Raw genomic sequence first — 21,940 nt, 5'->3', positions numbered from 1 at the left:
GCTGACGAAGTCTGTGGTTTCTCAGTACACCTTTGTGACAATCCTGCTCTGTGAATCTGATTGTTAGGAACTTGGCCACATCCACATGGATGTCATTTAGTACCGCATGAGCCTTGTACATCAGGAAGTGAACATGTCCCCACCTTCCACCTGTGTGGCTTCTGCACCAACTGAGCCCTCTGTGCCCCAGGAACCAGTGGCGGTGAAATTACAGGTTAGACAAATTCATGCTTAAGAGGGAGTTCTGGTGTCTTCCTTAGGTATGCTGGTGAGTGACTTAGCCCCCTGGAGATGTCACCCTCTGAAGGCATGTGGCCTGTGCTACTAAAGTGGCCTCATGTTGGCCTTGCAACAGTCCTGTCGTGCCTCCTCCATGCTGTGGTTTGAGCAGTCTTTCTGACACAGTTCTGCATGTTTCCCCCACGTGATCCCATAGCAGTTCCTCACTGCCAGTGGGAGAAAGCTGGCGTTCCCCAGCAGGCCTCAGTATCAGCTTCCCAGGCTCTGTCCAGGGCTGGCACCACCTCTCTGAAGTGTCCCTGAACCTCACAGACAGCCATTAATTACCGCCATCCCATAATGTCTGAGCCCTGTTTATTCTGGGCAGATAAGTAATGGCTTTGTTTGTGCTGATAAGATAGCACAGTCCGATGGTACTGTTCTCAGCCCTGGAGCACAGGTGTCACATCTCTCTGTCCACGTGGTGTTAAGAGAGGGTCTTTCTGTGTAGCCCTGGCTAGCCTGGAATTCATTATATAGACGGAGCTGGCCTTGAACTCACAGAGATCCACCTGCTTCTGCCTCCCAAGTGCTGGATAATAATGTTTCTTTATTTGAATTTTGTATGTTTGTTTTTAAAGATGAGTAGGTAGCAGAGAAACCCTGTCTTGAAAAACAAAAACAAACAAACAAAAAAGATGAGCAGGTAAACAATATGGAGCTATTACGTAGATTTAAACACACGCAGTCTCAGAGGAGAGCAGCAAGGAGCATTTGTCTCACATTTCTTTTCTTTTTGGTTTTTCAAGGCAGGGTTTCTATGCATAGCCCTGGCTGTCCTGGAACTCGCTTTGTAGACCAGGCCGGCCTCGAACTCACAGAAACCACCCTGCCTCTGTTCCTGAGTGTGCCACCACTGCCGGGCTTATCTCACATTTCTAACCATATACTGTTCAGCAGTAATGTGAGAGCAGACCTGTTAAGGCTGTGCTTACAGAAGAAGAGGACCCAGGTTCAGTTCCCAGCACTCACATCAGGTGTCTCACACACCCCTGTACCTGCTCCAGGGGATCTGTCTTCTGACCTCTGCTGGCATCTGTCCCCATGTGCACATGCTCACGCACAGACAAGTAGTTTAAAAAAGTAAATCTAGATGAATAAAGGAAACGACATCGTAGAATAATGGAACCCATCATTAAATCTGAAGATGTCACATTGCTTCCGTTTGGGCTCTTTAAAGAAATGCAGCGTCACATTTTCTGTAAAGGCTCTCTGTGTGTTTTTCCCTAGTGTCTTCTCCTTCACTAGAGACAACCCAGCTTTGGTCCTAAGTGCTTTGTCTTTGCGTCTATGTTTCCAGTCTGGGTTACATGTTCTGCCTCCCAGCTCCTGGCCTGCACTCCTCGGGGGCACAGTCATGCTCCTTTGTTTATGTATCACCAGCAGCTGCTCTTGAGCTACAATTTGGTTTCCAGTTTTCTGGGCATCCTGCCATCTCCCAGCCTTCCTTTCCTCACCAGCCACCACCCCTCTAGTTCAGGCTGCCCAGGCAGAGAAGGGCCAGTTTCTCAAATCCCCAAGTACACTTCTCTCGTCTGCACTCAGCTTTCATATTGTTCTATGGACGTCACCTTTTCCAAATAAAAATTATGTCTGCAGCTTTTTCCTCTGAACAACACTGAGACACACAAGTAAGAGAGGATGTGTGTGGAGAGAACCAGGCTCCTGGCACACGAGTTCCCCCAACATACATACAGAAAATAAATAAATAAATAAATAAATAAATAAATAAATAAATAAATAAATAAATAAATAAATAAATAAATAAATAAATGTAATGAAAAACAGTAACAACAGTCCTGGTATGGTGGTGCACAGCTTTAATCCCAGCACTCAGGAGGCACAGGCAGTGTGTGTGTGTGTGTGTGTGTGTGTGTGTGTGTGTGTGTGTGTGTGTAAAATTAAAACTAGACCTTAACAGCTCTTCTCTGAAGAGTGTCCTCTCCCTCCAGTAAAAGCGACAATGAATTCACTCATGCAAAACCGAAAGTTTTCTTTCTTTGGATCTTCATTCCCCATATCCTTCCTTGACTTCCAATTGCAGCTGCAGGTGTGAGCCACACGGCTCTCAGCTGCTCCTAAACTCCTAGCAAGCACGATCAATTGAAATTGTATTATTACGGTATGTGTATGTACATCGTGTGTGTTAATGCCTGTGGGCACAAGCCGTGGTGCCTGTGTGGAGGTCAGAGGTCACCCTCGAGAGTTGGCTGTCCTCTTCCACTGCAGGATTGGGATCTGACTCAGGTTGTCAGTCTTGATCATCAGATGCTTCTGCCCGCTGAGCCATCTCCCCAGCCTGTGCCAACTCTTTTTTTTTTTAAGATTTATTTTATTTTTTTATTTTTATTTTTACAAGTACATGTGAGGGCCTGCCTGCGCGCGCGTGTGCGCGCGCGCACACACACACACACACACACACACACACACACATGCACGCATGCACACACACACACACACACACAATGTATGTATGTGCATGGCATGTGTGGTTGGTGCCACATGGGTCAGAAGAGGGCATCAGATGCCAGGTTCTGGAATTACAGATAGTTGTGAGCCACCACGTGGGGGCTGGAAATTGAACCTGAGACCTCTGGAAGAACAGCCAGTGCTCTTAATTGCCGAGCCATCCTTCAAGCCCATGTTAAACTTTTTTTTTTTTTTTTCCTTTTTCGAGACAGGATTTCTTTATATAACAGCCCTGGCTGTCCTGGAACTCACTCTGTAGACCAGGCTGGCCTCAAACTCACAGAGATCCACCTGCCTCTGCATCCTGCGTGCTGGGATTAAAGTTGTGCACCACCATACCAAGACTGTTGTTACTGTTTTCCATTACATTTATTTATTTATATGTATGTTGGGGGAACTCGTGTGCCAGGAGCCTGGTTCTCCCCACTCTGTGGGTCCTGGGGACTGAACTCAGGTTGCCAGGTTTGGCAACAAGTGCCTTTACTTGCTGAGCACCTCGGTGACCCCTATTTTTAAAATCTCTGGTAGATACTTAATTTCTCTTTAGAAAGTCACTGGGAGACTGGAGCCAGTCAGGAGAAAGAAACCACATGACAACTGGAACAGACAAATTTGCTCATTTTGTTGTATTCATTTTGTGTGTCTGGGTGTTTTGCCTGCATGTATGTCTGTGTACCATGTGCCTGGTGTCCACAGAAGCCAGAAGAGGGTGTCATCCCCTAGAGTTAGAGTTACAGATGGTTGTGAGCCTCTGTGTGGGTGCTGGGAATTGAACCCAGGTCCTCTGGAAGTACAGCCAGTGCTCTTAACCACTGAGCCACTCTCCAGCCACCAGCAAAGTTTAATGTGAAAATCAATAATTGAAAGAGCTGGAATACTGTGGGATTGATTAGTGAGAAATAAACCAGTGGCATGTGGACTAGTGGGCAGCGTCATGAAGCTGGTTCATGAACGGCTTCACTAGGAAGCCGTGGTCAAAGACTTATGTTTGGGGCAGGTGTCAGGAAATTAGAGCTCTCTGAGGCCAGCCTGGTCTCCAGGGAGAGTTCCAGGATAGACAGTTTCTACACAGAGAAACCCTGTCTCAAACCACCACCACCACCACCCCAAAAAATTACAACTTTCTTACCCTGCTGGGAGCAAAAAGGGATAGGCCCTTTGCAAACACTGACATTTCTTTAGTTAAACACAATTCATGTTTGGCCCAGACATACGTCATTCTGAGGCATATTTACCCACTGCTGCCCCAGAGAATAGACATCTCCAAGAGCAGTTAGAGAGCGATGACGATATGAAAATTTGTAGATGAATGTTTATAGTAGCATTATTCAAACCAAAAGAAGAAGGAATTCCACTATCTGCTCACTGATGGATGGTAAATACGATCCGGTACATCCATATGAGGACGTATTTATAAAAAGCAATGAAGTGCTGATATGTGCCATATCAAGCGTGGACCTCACACTCACTGTTAATTAGTAGAGGACAACCACCAATACCTGTGGACTGCATGGCTTCGTTTTTAGGAAATTCCAGAATAGGCTGGCACATTGGGAAGTAGGTAAGCGTTGGAACAACAGGAGGGTCCGTAGCATGTTGTCCTTAAGGGACACCTTTTCTAGGCAAATGGGTACACCCTAAAAGTGACTGTGGTGGTGTTTGTACAACTCTGTGAGCTTTGGGAGTAGTCTGTTGTTGTTGTTGTTGTTCAAGGCAGGGTTTCTCTGTGTATCCCTGGCTCTCCCAGAACTAGCTCTGTAGACCAGGCTGGCCTCAGACTCAGAGACCCGCCTGCCTCTGCTAAAGGCTTGCATCACCTCACCCAGCACTTTGTGTGTATCCTAAGAGTCACTGAATCACACACTTTGTAAAAATTTCACTCCTTCCTTCCTTCCTTCCTTCCTTCCTTCCTTCCTTCCTTCCTTCCTTCCTTCCTTCCTTCCTTCCTTCCTTCCTTCCTATTGTATACGAGTGCTCTACCTGCATGTACGACTTTATGGTAGAAGAGGGCATCAGATTCCACTAGAGATGGCTGTGAGCCACCATGTGGGTGCTGGGAATTGAACTCAGGACCTCTGGAAGAGCAGCTGGTGCTCTTAACCGCTGAGCCATCTCTCCAGCCCTCTTTATTTCTTTTTTAAAATTATATGTATGTGTGTGTCCATTTGTGCATATGCAGATACCTATGGAGGCCAGAGGCATCATATCTCCTGGAACTGGAGTTACAGAGGGTTGTAAATCATTTGCCTTCGGTACTGGGAACAGAATTTGGGTTCCCTGGAAGAGCAGAATATGCTCTTAACCACTGAGCCATCTTCTAGCCCCAGTGTGTGTGTGTGTGTGTGTGTGTGTGTGTGTGTGTGTGTGTGTGTGTGTGTGTGTGTGTGTATGCCTGTATGTATATGGAGACCAGAAAAGGGCCTTAGATCCCAAGGAACTGGAGTTATGTTTGAGACAGGATTTCACCATATAGCTCTAGCTGTCCTGGAACTTGCTCTGTAGATCAGGCTGGCCTCATACTCAAGATCTACCTACCTCTGCCTCCTGAGTCGTGAGATTTAGAATACGCACCAGCGTGCTCATCCTCTAAGGAACTGGGGTTGGCGGCATCTGGGGAATGCCCGGCTTGTTATGTGGGGATTGGAACTGAGGTTCTCATGATTGTTCAGCCAGCACTCCTAATTGTGGAGCGCCTCTCCAGCCCCTTGGATTTCCTACCCCGAATCCAGGAAGGCTGTTTTAAAAAGGAGAGTGAGGCCAGCTAGATGGCTCAGCAGGTATGGGCCTCAAGGACAAGCCTGATGACCAGAGTTCAGTCCCTGGGGCCCACGTGATGAAGAGAACTGACTCCCTCAAGTTGTCCTTTGGCCTCTACATTTATTCTCTCTCATGTTCAGGCACGCATGCACACATGCACAGGTCAGGGTTGTTTGTTTGTTTGTTTTGTTTTAAAGAATAATTAGTACAGAAAGTGTGAAAAATGGATCCAATCTAGGAACTAACAGGCAGTAAGTCTGTAACTATCACAGCTAGCTGGTCCTCGGTGTACCCATAGTTTTTAAATTCCCTTTGTGGAGGTGGAAGAGGGGGTGGGAGGGGGGTGGGGCCTGAAAAGATCACCCAGGGCTTAAGAGCACTGGCTGCTGTTTCAGGGGACCTGGGTTTGGTTCCTGGCACACGTAAGGTGGCTCACAGCCGTCTGTCACTCTGGTCCCAGAGGCCTCAGTACCCTCCTCTGAGCATGCACAGGTGCTGAGCATGCACAGGTGCGCAGACGTGCATGCACAGGTGCACAGACGTGCATGCACACAAAACACCGATGCACACCAAGCGTTCCCTTTGCTGATCTCCAGTTCCTGCTGCCTTCGTGGTTGAGGTTCAGAGGACCCAGTCCCCAGCGACTTCTCGACTGTCCATTTTCTCTTCTTTCTCTGTCCCGTGTGTTTGTTTTGTTCCCCCCCCACCCCCCCAGAGCTGAGGACTGAACCCAGGACTTTGCTCTTGCTGGGAAAGCGCTCTACCACTGAGCTAAATCCCCAACCCCATCCCATTTGTTTGGTGGTTGCTTGGACAGCATTGCTTTCCTGGGGTTGGTTTTGGTTTGTTCAGGAAATCCTTTGATGTTTTTAAATTCTCTTTCATTTATCTTATTATTATTTTTTTTTAAATTGATCACAGCTTTTATGATCCTTACTGTATTTTGGAGAGTCCACTCTCTCTTCCATATTTCTCCTTATCTTTTATGGTATTCTCCCAGTTCTTTGTCCTAGGTGCTGCTCTGATTCTAACATCTTTGCTGTTTTTACTGCCTGTGATGGTTAATCTCAATTGCCACCTTGATTGGACTGAGAAAGGCCTAGCGATTTAGTAAAGCGAACTTGGGGCTGTGTCTGTGAGTGTTTCCAGCGAGGTTAGGCCTCATACACTCCACAGATGGCCTTATCAGTTGCTGGACTTGGGATCTGAGGAGTCTGTTGTGATGTAGAACTGTGAAAGGTGTGGCCTGGATGGAGGAAGTGTGACTCCTATTGCTGCCGGCTAACCACTGTGCTGCTGCAAAGTGGATCACCTCTTCTACGCTCCACTCTCTCGGCGGCCGGGCCGTGCTGCCCCACACAGTCCTGGAGAAGGGAAGTCCAGCGGCCATGGACTGATGCCTCTGAAACGTGAGCGCATGTAAACAAACCTTCCTTCTTGTACTTCGTTTTCCTCTGGTGTCATAGCAACACAAAGCTAATCACGGAGGTCTCTCCCCGTAAGAGCTCTGTCTTTGGCCTCTGTCCCTGCTGCTGGTTTTCTGTAGCCGTTTTCTGGGTGGAACTGACTTTTTGCTGGCACACATGTCCTGGAGCTACGCCTTGAACTCTTGTTACATTTCCAGGCTGGTCTTGTTAATGATCTTTGCTGGTCCCCTGACATTATCATCATCGTTGTCGTCGTCGTCGTCGTCGTCGTCGTCGTCGTCGTCGTCATCATCATCATCATTTGGTCTCCCATACTTTCCTTGATTTGCCTTGACTTTCCTATTCTTTCCTCTTTCGTTGCAGTATGTTTATGTGGCTCCTGTATGTACCAGTTTTTGGATATTATTATTTATTTGAGACAGAGTCTCATTATGTAGCCCTGGCTGGCCTGGAACTTGCTATGTAGATCAGGCTGTCCTCAACCCTACTGCCTGAATGCTGGAATTAGAGGCATGTGCCATTTCCCGGCTTTATTACTATTCTGATGCAGCTTTTCTGAGTATATCCCTGTTTCTCTGTGTCTGTCTCTTTGGTGCTGGGGATTTGAACCCAGGTCCTCATGTTCTGCCAGCGAGGTATTCCCTAGCCCCTTTCTTTTCTTAGAAAGGTGATACAGTATGAATGGAACCAGATCATCTGGATTTGAGTCCGGCTCTGCTGTGTACTGAGCTGTGATCTCAGCCTGCTTTGTGCTTGCTTGGGTTTCTTCACTAGGAAGTGTAAATGATAATTTCAGAGTCGAGATGCAGAACTAATAAATAAAACTCTTACAGCTGTGACTAGTCCACAGTAAGTGCTATGTGAATATCAGCACTATTAATTATTTTATTAGTCATGATTCAAAAAGAACATAATTGTTCTGAGTAGAATAATTTCATAGATTTCATATAAATTGTTTAAATCTGCTCAGCTAAGTAGGAATTCTGAATAGCTTAGGTGTGTTCATCAAAGAACCATTTTTCTTTTTTTAAAGAACTGATAAAGGACTGGGTGGTGGTGGCACATGCCTTTAATCCCAGCTCTCGGGAGGCAGAGACAGACTGATCTCCATGAGTTCAAGGCCAGCCTGGTCTGTTTGAACGAGTTCCAGGACAGCCATGATGGTTACACAGAGAAACCCTGTCTTGAAACATTAAAAAGAAAAGAAAAGAGAAAAAGAAAAGAGCTGATGAAGGAACTGGTTTGGGAAGCTGCTAATAAATTGTATGTGATAACTTCCAGTTAGCTTGCTTCTGAAGTCTTCGCAGGAGGATGCCCTGGAAGTGCCTTGTGGCTTTGCATGGTGGCATTCCTGTCCTGTGGCTGACACCTCCGTTTCAGTTGTTGCTGGGTTAGTTCAGAAAGTCATCAACTGTAGGGTGTTTTAGAAATGGTTTGGGTGCAGTTTCTTCCAGTAGATTCAGACTTTTGTGTGACTTTCTTCCTATGGCTGATTTAGGCGACGTAGTTTTCTGTGGTATGAATGTCTCTTTTAACGAATGCTAGAACCAACTGAGTCATCAGGCAGTCAACAGATAAGTGTTTGAACACGTACTGGGGCACAGTGGTAAACAAAACAGCTATCTTCCCTGCCCAGGTGAGCCAGAATCCAAATGCTGGATTGTTATATTTACCAATATAATGTGAAAGGGGATGGACTGCCCAGGTGCTGGTGTGGGGGGGGGATCCAACAGAAAGCCTCAGGCTAAAACGTGAGACAGGTAACATTTCCTTGTGGAAGGAATTCAACTTTAAGGTGAGGATGAAGGGTGAGTAGGAGTTGGCCAGAGGAAGGGTTTGTCTTCAACTGTAGTCCATGGCTAGAGTTTGGTTCCCAGCAGCCACATCACGGGGTCCACAGCCACCTCTAAACTGCTCTGAGGGATTCAATGACCTCTTCTGTCCTGCACCAGCCCACACATGGGGCATACTTACACACACATATTTAAATAAAAATAAACCTTTAAAAAAAAAAAAGAGGCTACCCCAGAGGCCAGCCTGGGCTGTACAGTGAGGCCCTGTCTCAGAACAAGTGGGCACCAAAGACGTCAGCTTGACCTTGGGTGGGAATGGTGAGCTCTGAACGCTAAAAAGGAAGTTTGCTGGTGGGAAAAGGAGGCTGGTGGTGGTGGTGGGGGGAGCTGGGGAAGGCAAGGGAGCTGGGAGAGCCTGGCTCAGTGGGGAAGTAACCTAAGGATGGTGGGAAATCTGGGCCTAGAGTGAATCCTGTTACCTTGGCTACTGAGTATGAGAGTTGTAGGGGGAGGGGACAGAGGCCACAGGTTTCTATGAGGCTATTACGGAACCAAAGATATGGGGGGCTGGGAACAACACGATCAGCTCTAGTCCATAGGATGGGCGGAGGGCTCCAGGTATGGCCAGAAGGTAAAATTCCTAAGGCTCGATTGCTGTGTGATTGGTGGTGTGTTGGGAGGGTCAAGCATTGTTTCCAGGAGCTCTTGTTCTGTGAACTTCTCCAGAGGTGGTGAGTAAGTGCCCGCTCATCCCTGATAAGGCACTGATAACCGACCAAAGCACAGTTCCACCAGAGTCTAGCTCAGTGAGCCCGTGAGTTTATTAGGCATTTATTACTCAGAGAGCATGAGTGAGATATTACTTACAGGAGTATGGGTAACCGGGAAACAGCCACACCACCAAAAAGTCCCCCCCCCCCCCACCGTGGAATAACAGCCTCCCCGCGGCTGCATAGATAGCCCTTCACTTTCTCGGAACTGCGCCCCTTGCAGTGTGCAGGGGCCGACATGGCTGAGAGGGTCTTTTAGGAGGAAGAGGCCGGAATCTCAGGCAAGGGCACAGTGATCCTCACCGCCCACTTCTGTGAGGAGATGTCAATCAAATCAGCATGATCTTGAGGGTCACAGTTGCTCCTGTGAAGACGGTAACGACCATGTTCTACATCACCAGTGATGGTCAACGCAGAGCTGGTTCTCGGAGGAGGCTGTTGGAGGGGAAGTGAGAGGGATCTGAATCGCGGACAGTCACATCCCCTTGGGGACGCCTACGACAGTTCTTTTCCTCCCTTCTTTTCTGAACATTTTCATGAGATGAATCCTAAACTTCAGGGGCTTGGGCAAGGTGAATGGGCAGGGAGAGGCAGAAGTCCACAGAGAGCTCAAGGGCGCAGCAGAGCAGAGAAGTGAATATATTGAGGCCAGTGGCGGAGAATTTCTAAATGGTTGAAACCTGTGAAGGGAAAAGCTAGGGTTAATCACTTGGTTAGTATTAGAATTGGGAGTATCAGGGTGAACGGATTGTTCTCAGTGTGGAAAGGCCAATGCAGGTGCAGGTAGCATGTGTGCACATGCATGTGTATGCTCACCTGTCCTGCCCAGTTCAGTCCCTGAGACCCATGGCTGTGAGGACACAGCTTATCTAGATACAGGGTTTCTGTTCATGACTGTGGTCCTGGGAATGGAACCCAGGACTTCACACATGCTAGGGAGGCACTGTTTCTTGCTGTGAATGTGGCACATGCTGCTTGTGAACTCTTTGTTGAATAAAGGGGTAGATCTGTTAGATTGGCTCACAGACTGTCCTGTGCCTGCCTGAGCCTAAGGCTGTGGTCACTGTTATGCCCAGATCACCCCCAGAGAGACCACCAAAGACCAAGGATGTCCAGAATGCAACAGCAAGGTTTATTGCAGGCTGAGCGAGTGCAGTACAAGCCAGCCAGGGAACTCGTCCCCAAGCACTTGTCACAGCGAGGCAGGGAGGAGTTAGTCTTTCTTTGTGAGGTTAGCTTTTTTAAAATCTATTTTTCTATTATCAGCTTGATACAGTATAAATTCTTATTCTAAGAGTGAAATGTTTCATTGAGGCTTGCCCAGTAATTGGGTAAAACCAAAACTTATTATAAGCCACAGTCATCCTAGCCCCCCCCCCCCCAGCTATATAGCCTCTCTGGTTCTGTGGGTTGCAGTCTTATTGTTCTTTGCTTTATATCTAGAATCCATTTATGAGTGAGTACAAACCATGTTTGTCCTTCTGGGTCTGGGTTACCTCACTCAGGATGATATTTTCTAGTTCCATCCATTTGCCTGCAAATTTCATGCTGTCACTGTTTTTCTCTGCTGAGTAGTACTCCATTGTGTATATGTACCACATTTTCTTAATCCATTCTTCAGTTGGTGGGCATCTAGGTTGTTTCCACGTTCTGGCTATTACAAATAGTGCTGCTATGAACATAGTTGAGCATGTATCTTTGTGGTATAATTGAGCATTCCTTGGGTATATGCCCAAGAGTGGTATGGCTGGGTCTTGAGGTAGATTGATTCCCAATTTTCTGAGAAACCGCCATACTGATTTCCACAGTGGTTGTACAAGTTTGCATTCCCACCAACAGTGGAGGAGTGTTCCCTTTGCTCTGCATCCTCTCCAACATAGACTGTCAGTGTTTTTGATCATAACCATTCTGACAGGTGTATGGTGGTATCTCAGAGTCGTTTTGATTTGCATTTCTCAGATGATTAAGGATGTTGAGCATTTCTTTAAATTTCTTTCAGCCATTTGAGTTTCTTCTTTTGAGAATTCTCTGTTTAGCTCTTTAGCGAGGCTAGCTTTTTAAAGGCAAAAACCACAAGCCCCTCTAGGTTGTGGGGTGTTGCTGGAGAATTTCTCTCCAGCTCCCGCTGCCAAGTCCCACCAGTCCCAGAGCCCACTTATAAAATAAACACACATACTCTTACATCATTTAAACTGCCTGGCCATTAGCTCAGGCCTATCATTGTCTAGCTCTTACTCTTATATTCATTTCTATTAATCTTTACTTTGCCATGTGGCTCGTGGCTTACTGGTACCTTACATCTTCCTTGTCCTGGTGGCGGCTCCAGGCAGTCTCCTCTTTCCTTCCTCCTTCCTCAATTCTCCTCTCTCCTTGTCCTGCCTGTACTTTCTGTCTGGTCACTGGCCACTCAGTGCTTTATTTATATAGAGCGATATCCACAACAGTGGCGGAGTTAGTACAGGTACAATTCGAATTGGCTCAATCTTCCCGGGCCTCCGTGTTATCTTATTTTAGTTTGTCCGTTTGCTTTGTCAGAACCTTTACAGCCCATCTCCGGAATTGAGGCATGCTATATCTGGGGTTGGGATATCTCGTAGTTAATCAGTCACCATCAGCTAGCCAGACATCCTGACTTTGTACTTTGACTATCTCTGGCATTTGGGGCATTCATTCTATGGTTAATTAGTTGCTACCAGACAGCTCTTCAGACATCCTGACTTTGTTCTTTTGGGTTCCCGGGCTGACGCCATCATTTCTGGGAGCTTGAAATTGGCCTGAGTCTATCTATATTAAGATATGTTTGTCTAAGCCCCCTTTTTTGTCTTAGAGAATAGAGTGAGGGTCTCACATTCCCCCTTTCTTTTGGTCCTAGTGGGGCTCAATCATGGGCTCCTAGCCATTTCTAACTCATGGGGTCCCCAAGTACCTTCCTCAGGGTTGGCATATAACTCGAACTCAGTGGTATTGACTGGTGTATGCCCTCTTTGTACCAACAGCTGAATTGTGCCAAACCTTTGTTTCATAAATTGTACTAGCCTGTTAAGGATACAGGTCCGAAGATGAGTAAGGTGATGAGAATCACGGTGGGCCCTACTAGACTGGAAATTAAGGTAGCTAACCAGAGGGACCAATTGAATAACCCCTGATACCAGGAACTCTGTTGGTCTTTTTATCTATCTTTTATCCCTTTACGGATCTCATCTAAATTTTTAGTAACCACTCCTGAGTGATCTCTATAGAAACAGCATTCTTCTCCTAGGGCCTTCCACAGTCCCCTCTGTTGTAAAAAGAACAATTCCAGCCCTCTTCAATTCTGCAGGGTAAGATGTGCTAATGAATCAAGAGACTTTTGGAGAAACCTAACAGACGTTTCTAACTTATCAAGGTTACGTCTATTAGAGGTCTTAATTCTTGAAACATATTTTGCTGTAAAATCATGGAGGCGGCTCCTAATCCGGCTCCGGTGGCCCCTAAGCCGAGGCGTGCGGTCACTGGTCACCGCTAGGGCTGTCATGGGTTCTCTCTTTGATCGCGGGGCTAGTCGGGCCACTACCTCGTCATTACTATGATATGACACATGAGGAAGCATCAACACCAGGGCACAAGAGTCATTCCATAAAGACAAAAGCTCGCCGGGCAGTGGTGGCGCATACCTTTAATCCCAGCACTTGGGAGGCAGAGCCAGGTGGATCCCTGTGAGTTCGAGGCCAGCCTGGTCTACAGAGTGAGTTCCAGGAAAGGCGCAAAGCTACACAGAGAAACCCTGTCTCAAAAAAACAAAAAAACAAAAACAAAAAACAAACAAACAAACAAACAAAAACAAACAAACAAACAAAAAAAACCCCAAAAGCTCAGTAGCCACACAAGGGGATAGTCTGATCTTATGACAGAGCCAGTACACACCTGCATCTATAGGTCGGAGCCATACAGGAGTGGTGGAATTAACCTTTGGCACCCGGACCAATATTTGCCCTGATAATTTTCAGAGGTGACACAGGTCATATTAGTAGCAACAAATGGGAAGGAGAGCCCAGGGGGTCCTCCACGGTTGGGTCACCCCACCTGCATCTTGAAGGGCTGCCTTCCTTGTTGAAATGCCCGTTCACTCCTATGGCTTCGAGGAAGGGGGGGCGTCTGTGTAAGCACATCCAACAGGAGGTGGTTAAATCTGGTCGGGAGTAATTTAGGGCTAGAAACGCCATATGCACTGCTGACAGGGTGAGCCCTTAGTCCTCAGGCAATTTGTAGAACTGGGGGAGGGGTGCCCTATCCTTGTGAGTAATGGGATAAGTGACCCGCTCCTCTGGGATTAGTTGCGTTGGGGGTACTGTGATTCTGGTTTGGGGAATGGATTGCATAGGCCCAATAATTTGGGGCTCCTGGGAAGGCTGCATACTCCTTATTGAGAAAAGCAACCCCAGTCGCGTCCCTGCTGATATAACCGGAGGCCCCACATGCCTCCCATATCCCAATTGAAGGCCTGTTTTCCTGCCTCTGTAATAGTCACCTGGATTGGGTTGCATCTGTATTTGGAACACCGACCATACAAGGGGTTAGGTGTGAGACAAGTCTGAGTGACTCGCTGAACCTTGAGGTTACCCTTTTGTGTTATCCAATGTCCCGTCCCCGTTTGCTCACATCCCCATTTGGCACAGTAATAATCATCTGCACCCCCACACTGAGTTACCTCCTTTGCAGTTCTGTTGTTTCCAAGGCATACATAAAAAGGAGTATCTCGTAACACAGTTCTCTTCAGTACATGAGAACACCTTGGGCTTTTTGAGTCGCCAAAGTGGGAGTTCATCCCTTGGTTCCACTGCATTCTGGTCGTCCTTCGTGGGCTGGTGTCCTATGTCCCAAGAGCCTCGGGCCGAGTCACAGAGGTTGAAGTAAAGCTTGGGCCACCATACTCCAGGAACTGTGTCGCAAGTGGTACTGTTAAGGACTTCCCCATTACTGGCATTGACCCTTGCCCACGTCACCTTCTGGGGTTGGTGAGGGTTGAGCATGGTCCTGCTTACTGTCTGGAGAGGCCAGACATAGTAACAGGACTGGGATCATGGCGTTGGAGCTTGAGTTTCAGGGGGTTGTCTGGATCAGGCCTCGTTGTCCAATTCAGTCCTTCCGATGCAGGGTCGGAGACTGGGCGCACATGAGAGTGATGAACCCACGGAGCGATCCCGTCCCCTTTGAGTGCGGAGGGGGTAGTTGGGATGACTAGGAATGGTCCTTTCCACCTGGGCTCGAGGGTTCGGCGTTGGTGTCTGCGGACCAGGGCCCAGTCCCCGGGCTGGAAGCTGTGAGGCTTAGGGGGAGAAGAGGATGAATATATAGCCTGCCACTGGAGCCATATGTCCGCTTGTACTTGGGACAAGAGCTTTAGACTCCTAATAAGATCGATGTCATTCGTCTGCATCACCAAATCTGTTTGCAAGCCAGGTATGAGGGGAGGGGGTTGCCCATACATGATTTCGAAAGGGGTTATTCCCAGCTGATAGGGGGAGAAGAGCCACCCAGTCACCGCCAGTCTCCAAGGCCAATTTGGTAAGGGTCTCTTTTAGGGTCCGATTCATTCTCTTGACCTATCCAGAGCCCTGGGACCTCTATGCACAATGTAATTTCCATTCGGCTCCCAGTGCCGTGGCTGTTCCCTGGCTTACCTGTGAGATGAAGGCAGGGCCGTTATCTGACCCAATCATGTGTGGGAAGCCAAACCTGGGGAGGATCTCCTCAAGTATTTCTACTATTCTTGTTTATTTTTAATAGTCTTTCCTTCTGCGGCGAGTAACCCCCTCTCCACGTATATTGCCCCATGGGTGTGTAGGGTGGCAAAAGCGTACCTGCTGTCTGTATAGGTGTTGACGCTTTTATCTCTGTCCAGGTGCAAGGTTTTTGTTAATGCTATCAGTTGAGCTCTCTGAGCTGAGGTCCCAGCGGATAGGGCTTCCGCCCAGACCACCGTGTGGGCTGTAGTCACTGCAGCCCCAGCATACCTGCGTCCATCATGTACAAAGGTGCTTCCATCTGTGAACCAAGTCTCGTCCGCATTTGTCAGCGGCGTATCACGAAGATCAGATGGGATGCAGTGCACCTGGGCTTCAGCACAATCTTGGAGAGGGGCCTCTAAATCAGGGTCGGGCAGTATGGTAGCCGGATCGAGGGCAGCAGGCACCTGGAATGTTATTCTGCCTGGATTTAAGAGCAGAGCTTGGTAATGAGTCACTCTGGCATTGCTCAGCCATCTATCGGTGGGGGGTACTGTTTCAATACTGATTCCAGGGCCACCACAAGGTTTTGTCCTAAGTTTAGCTTGTCGGCTTCCTTAACCAATAAAGCCACGGCCACAATGATGCGTAGACATGGGGGCCACCCGGCTGCCACAGAGTCTAGCTTCTTCGACAAGTAGGCCGACCTTTTCCATGGCCCAATGTTTTGGGTTAGTACCCCTTTGGCTCTTTGTTTTCATCTACATACAGGAGGAAGGGCTTATGGATATCAGGGAGGCCCAAGGCTGGGGCTTCTAGTAATTTCTGCTTAATGGTGTTGAAGGCAGTCTGCTTCCCCGGGTCCCAGGTCAGGGTCTGTTCCTTCGTAGCCTCATAGAGGGGGCGAGCAATTTCAGTGCACCCTGGGATCCAGAGTCTGCAAAATCCTGCAGAGCCCAGGAATTCTCTGACTTGTCTCACTGTCTTAGGTACAGGTATTTTTAACACGGTTTCTTTGCTGGCTTCAGAGAGCCATCTCTTTCCCTTTTAGTACATATCCAAGGTAGGTTACCTGTTTCTTGCAGATCTGAGCCTTTTTTGCTGAGGCCCGATAGCTCAACATCCCCAGGGCCTTCAAAAGGTCCCTGGTTCCACTTAAGCATTCCTCCTTTGACCTGGTGGCTATTAGTATATCATCTACGGATTGTAGAAGAGAGGCATGTGGGTGCTGAGAGCGACACTCACTCAGGTCCTCTTGGAGAGCCTCATCGAACATAATAGGGGAGTTCTTAAATCCTTGTGGCAGCCTCGTCGAGGTCAGTTGTCCACTCACCCCAATGTCTGGATCATGCCATTCGAAAGCAAAATACCCCTGGCTACTTGGGGTGAGTGGGAGACTAAAGAAAGCATCTTTTAGGTCAATAACTGTGTACCACCTCTTTTCTGGTGGGAGCATACTCAGCAGGGTGTAGGGGTTAGGCACAGTAGAGTGGATGTCCATTACCCTTTTGTTGACTTCTCTGAGGTCCTGGACAGGGTGATAATCATTTGTCGGTGGTTTCTTAATAGGCAGGAAGGGTGTGTTCCATGCAGATTGAACAGGTCACAGGACTCCTTCTTGCAAGAGCCGCCTTATGTGGGGGGTAATTCCCCTCTTGGCCTCTAAAGTCGTTGGATACTGGCGGACTTTGACTGGATCTGCATTAGTCTTAAGTTCTACATATTCCGGAGGCCGGTGCTTAGCCAACCCCATTCCCCCTGTCTCGGTCCAAGCGGTTGGGAATTCTTGGAGCCAAATATTCATGTCTAGGCTGGGGGCCGATTTCTGCTTGTGGAGGCGATATTCTTCCTCCAAAGGCATTGTCAAGAACACCCCATGGTCTTTCCATCTGGATGTCTGACTCGGGCGCCTGCATCTGTGAAATGGATCTGCGCTTTCATTTTTGTGAGCAGATCGCGCCCAAGCAAGGGATATGGGCATTCAGGGATGACTAAGAATGAGTGGGTTACCCGCACCTTGCACCCAGGTTTGCTTTCCTGACAAGGGGCCTTCGGGTGTCAGGAGTACCAAGCTTTCTGCCCCCGTGTCCACCATGAATTGGATAGGTTTCCCCTCGACTCTCAGGGTTACTGTAGGCTCGGGGAGGGGAGCCGAGCCCTGTCTTCCCTAATCACTATCTTCCTCTTGCAGGGCCGTGAGGATGGGGCTTTCTCCCCAGTCCCGCCAACACATCTCTCTTATTCCTGTTCTTGGGACATTCTTTGGCCCAGTGTCCTTCTTCCTTACAGTATGCGCACTGATCCTTTCCTAGTTTAGTCAGAGGCCTCTTGCTCTTCTCATAGTTTCCTGCCTCGGCGGCTAGGAGCATTCTTTCCATCTCTGCCTGCTGTCGCTCCAGTATCTTAGGCTCCTTTCTTGTCTCTTTTCTCCCTTATCTTCCCTCTCTTGGCGTTCTCTTTCCTTTCTTTCTTCTTTCTGATCCTCTGTCTCCCTCTTATTATAAACCTTTTCCGACACTGCCTAGACCCTCAAGCTCCTCTCCCCTAGTCTTTCTTTCTTTTTTTTTTTTTTGGTTTTTCCAAACAGGGTTTCTCTGTGTAGCTTTGCGCCTTTCTTGGGACTCACTTGGTAGTCCAGGCTGGCCTCGAACTCACAGAGATCCGCCTGGCTCTGCCTCCCGAGTGCTGGGATTAAAGGCGTGCGCCACCACCGCCCGGCTCCCCTAATCTTTCTAACGACTGTAATTTTCTTCTAATATCTGGCGCTGCCTGATTAACATAAGCTAGGATGGCGGCCTGCTGTGCCTCCTCGGGCTCCGGGTTGTAGGGGGAGTATTGTTTGAAAGCCCCCATCAACCTTTCTAGGTATGCAGATGGACTCTCCTCATTTCCCTGTTTTACATCATAGATTTTAGCCATATTAGTAGGTCTGCGTGCAGCAGCCTTGAGACCTGCCAACAGAGCCTGGCGGTAGACACGGAGACTCTCCTTACCTTCTGCTGTGTTATAGTCCCAGTTAGGGCGGGTGGATGGGAATGCGGCCGCGACCAAGGTGGGGTCGGCCCGAGGGGCACCCGTTGGTCCTGGGACCAGCTTTCGGGCATTCTCCAGTATCCTAATTCTTTCTTCAGTCGTGAAGAGGACCCCCAAAAGCTGCTGAGTCATCCCATGTGGGCTGGTGGGTGAAAAGAACACTCTAATAGGTCTTGGGGGTCTTTGGAAAACGGCGCATTTTGAGCCTTCCAATTATATAAGTCACTAGTGGCGAAGGACCAGTGGAAGGGTTTGTTCCCTAAATCATCAGGCGGGCTGGCGTGCCTGACGGGGAGGGCCATGGTGGTGTCTGGTTGTGGGGTTCCCCCTCTCTTGCTGCGGGTTGACTGAGCCCACCCCCCGTCTGCCCCTAATGGTTGGGGTACTTGGATCTGTTCCGCAGGCGCTGTGGGGTGACGTGGGGTGCACTTGGGGCGGTTGAGGAGAGTAGGGGGGTGGAAAAAGTTCCGCTTCAGGAGTTCCTCCCTGGAGTACTGCAGCAGGCTTTCTCTTCTCTCTTTTTTTTCTGGTCTGCTGGGGAACTCCTGGGCTGGGTGGTCAAGACCTGAGTGCCCCAAACCTGCTGTGGGGGTTTAACCCAGGGAAGAGGTCCACTCTCCCTATCTATCAAGCCTCTCCAGGTAACAATATAGGGGACTTGGTCGGGGTGGCCACAGCGAGGGCGGAAGACAATCTCCTCTACGCGGTGGATAGTCGCGGCATCAAAGGTCCCACCTGCTGGCCACCCGACATTGAAGGTTGGCCACTCAGATGAGCAGAAAGTGACCCATCTCCTTTTCTTGATGATCACACTGTTGTTGCTGGCGGTGTCCTGGATGCCCTGCCAGTGAGCTAGGGTTAAGCCTAGGGGTGAAGGTGGGGTATTCCCCATAGTAGAAGGAGAAAGTCGGAGATAGAACCTGAAGAAGAGAGAAGGCAAGCCGACAGCAACCACAGTGGAACACAAAAAGACTGACAATTTCCCGGGACAAAGTACAAAGTGGCACTTCCTCCCGCGGTGGGGGAAGATAACCAAAGATGCTCCTAACGGGTTGTTGAATGCTCAGGAGAGGCTCCGGAGGAGACTGCTGAAACCAAATGGTCACTTCTGAGGTGATCTCAAGCGGCTCGGGACCCGGGGGTCCCTTGCCAAAACTGGGGATCGAGACGTCTCTCTTTCCCTCCAGGTTCACTGTCTGGGCACGTCTGCCCCAGTGAGAGCCTGCAGAGTGCAAAACAGTCGACCCATGCAAAACCAAGGGAATGCTGGTTCCCCAGAGACTGGAGTTACAGACAATTGTCAGCTGCCCTGTGGGTTCTAGGAGCCAAACTCAGGTCCTCTGTAAGAGCAGCAAGTGCTCTTAACACCTGAGCCATCTCTCCACTTAGTTTTTAAATTTTCGGGCTTCCCCGTCTGTTGTTGGCAGGATGAGGCTGTATATGCACACTCGTCTCTCTGTAGATCATTTCCACATAGCCATGTGCTCTATGCTCGAGTCTGTGTTGCGCATCCTTTGCTTCATTCTCTCTGCATTTCCTCCCCTGCCCTCGAGGACCCTGTTCACCTTTCTCTGTTCTATGGTGGCCTTTGTGAACTGCCACACTTCCTTGCCCTCTGGCTTCCATTTGGGACCAATTGAGGGAACTGGATGAGCGAGAGGTTAGAGTGTTTTTAATCATGTCACAGCCGCTGTCCCAGAAGAAGCTGTGCCCTGCATCCCACTGCTTCCGTCTCACGTCTCTCTTCTCTTGCCAGCATGTCCACAGCTGCTGGGACACCCTCCTCTCTTCTCACCCTTTCAGGAGAGGAGGAACAGCCTCCCGCCCTTGCTAGTCTCCCAGCGGCTCTTTTAAACCCTGCCCACACAGCTTACAGAAATCCTGCCATCACACCTCCTCCGGGATCCCTTCTGGGTGTTCAGTGTGCTTCCTGTCAAGGCCCAGCAGCAGACACACTGCAAAGCACCCGAGATTTGTGGCTTCCTTGCTAACTGGGCATTTGAACTGCTGTGAATTTTATCTTTAAAAATCTGTGTGGCCGGTGGGCATCCCTGCACAGGACTGTTTTAAAGCCACATTTGTGTGTGTGCATGCCATGGAGGTCAGAGGACAACTTGCAGAAGCCTGGTTCTTTCCTTCGACCGTATGGCTCTCTGGGATTGAGCTCAGGTTGCCAGGCTTGGCGGCAAGCGGCCCCTCCCGCTGAGCCGTCCACTGGTCCCTTGCACAAGACCTCTCACTGTTGGATGCAGAGCTGAGTTAAGGTGTAGGGACGTTGTAAATTTCAGTTATGGAGTCAATACTGTGACTCATGACAAATATAATTCTGAAGTGTATAAAGGGGAAAACAGAGGCCTCCCAAGGATGCACCTGACACACCCCATCCTGTTCCCGAGGAGCAGCTAGCATAACAATTACAGTGCCTCTCAGGCCTTTATGTGTATATGTTTAGCATCAAATAAAGGTGCATATGTCTATGTAGATAAACTTATGCCTCTGTATATCTGTCTGAGGAGGCTCATTTCTAGAATCCACTAGTGGTCCCACTATGTTTTGTCCTGTGTCTCTTAATAATTACAGCTTGGAGTTAGTTTTGATATGAGAGAAGGTAAATTTTCATTGGAGATATTGTGACACATACGTTTGGTCTTCAACTCTGTCTTTAGAATGTCTGAAGTGATCTCTTGGTGTGTGCCAGTGGCTTGACTGGTAGCTGGCAGTTACTGTCTGGCTGCAGGATGGAGGCTGGTTGTTTTAGTCACTTTTCTACTGCTGTGATAAAATACCACGTCCAAGGCAACTTATAAAAGGAAGCATTTAACTTGAGACTTACAGTTTCAGAGGGTGAGTCCATGACCGTCATAGCAGGGAGCATGGCAGCAGGCAGGCAGGCATGACTCTGGAGCTGTAACTGAGCGCTTACACCTTGAGACACAACCACGAGTCAGAGAGAGGGACATGGAATGGCTTGAGTCTTTTGAAACCTTAAAGCCTACCCCCAGTCATACACTGCCTCCAACAAGGCCACACCTCCTAATCCTTTCCAAACAGTTCCATCAACTGCGGACCACATATTCAAACATAGGAGCCTATGGGGACTGTTCTCATTCAAACTGTACTTTTTTTTTTTTTTTGAAGAGACTGATGTAGGAGTGAAGGATTGGGACCTTTAGTCTCACCCTCCAAACTTTTCAGGGATATAAAGTTGGATACCAATGGCCACGGTGTAAACATTGGTCCATGTACCAGAGTTTCCATAAAACATGGAGGATGGGGTTAAACAGGTGAAGATTCCTGGGGTGCCAACTGCAAAGGCTGTGGAAACCCTGTGTACCTTTTCCTTTATGTGATGATCTGTCTCTTCATCTGTATCCTTCGTAAAGTCTTACATTCAGCTGCTAAATGTGCTTCTTTGGGATTTGTGAGCCAGTCCAACAAATGAATGGAACCAAAGCAGGAGGTCTGGAGAACCCTTGATTTGTAGCCCCTGGGTCAGAAGTACTGGGAAATCCAGACGGGGCTTGTGATTGGCATCTGGCATGGGTCTGTGACTGTGCTCTCAGCCAATGGGATCTGATGTTAGCAGAACGGAGTCAGATTAGAGGAGTCAGCTGGTGTCCACTGCTGAATTATGCTGCTTGCTGCCTGGGGGAGGGCCTCGCACCTGCTGTAGAAGTATTGAGATAATATATAGTTTATAGTAGAGT

At 48.5% G+C, this 21,940-nt stretch overlaps 1 protein-coding gene across 15 annotated transcripts in view; it reads left to right on the top strand.

Moving 5' to 3' along the window:
* Window positions 1-21,940, top strand: part of St3gal3 (ST3 beta-galactoside alpha-2,3-sialyltransferase 3) — a 220,626-nt gene that overhangs the window by 10,045 nt on the left and 188,641 nt on the right. The window lies entirely within an intron of this gene.

Source organism: Peromyscus maniculatus, chromosome 2 (genome assembly GCF_049852395.1).
Source record: "Peromyscus maniculatus bairdii isolate BWxNUB_F1_BW_parent chromosome 2, HU_Pman_BW_mat_3.1, whole genome shotgun sequence".
NCBI classification, from domain to species: Eukaryota; Metazoa; Chordata; class Mammalia; order Rodentia; family Cricetidae; genus Peromyscus; species Peromyscus maniculatus.
This window is presented reverse-complemented; position numbering and strand designations above follow the sequence as displayed.